The sequence below is a fragment of the Eimeria tenella genome, genomic scaffold (genome assembly GCF_000499545.2).
Source record: "Eimeria tenella Houghton genomic scaffold, Eth_scaff2264, whole genome shotgun sequence".
NCBI lineage: Eukaryota > Apicomplexa > Conoidasida > Eucoccidiorida > Eimeriidae > Eimeria > Eimeria tenella.
Window position 1 is genome coordinate 1 of NW_013542121.1, and position 333 is coordinate 333.

Sequence of the window (333 nt, forward strand, 5' to 3'; positions counted from 1 at the left end):
TCCTGCTGCTGCTGCTCCGCCTCCAGCAAACCCTCCGCCTTGCTCAGCTCGATCTCCTGCTGCACTGCAGCAGCAGCAAGCAGCAGCGCAGCAAAAAGCACCAGCAGAGACGCCACCCCGTACTTGGAGACACTTGGGGGGCCCCCCTCAGCAGCAAAACTGGGGGGCCCCTCCCCCGGCAGCAACCCCACACCTCTCCGGACCCAAACACTTTTTGTCTCCTCCAGATCGGGATCGGGAGCGGGATCGGGATCGACTGTGGGGCTGCTCACGGGCCCCGACTCCGAGAACGCCGTTGCTGCTGCTGCTGCTGCTGCTGCTGCGGAGGGCCCC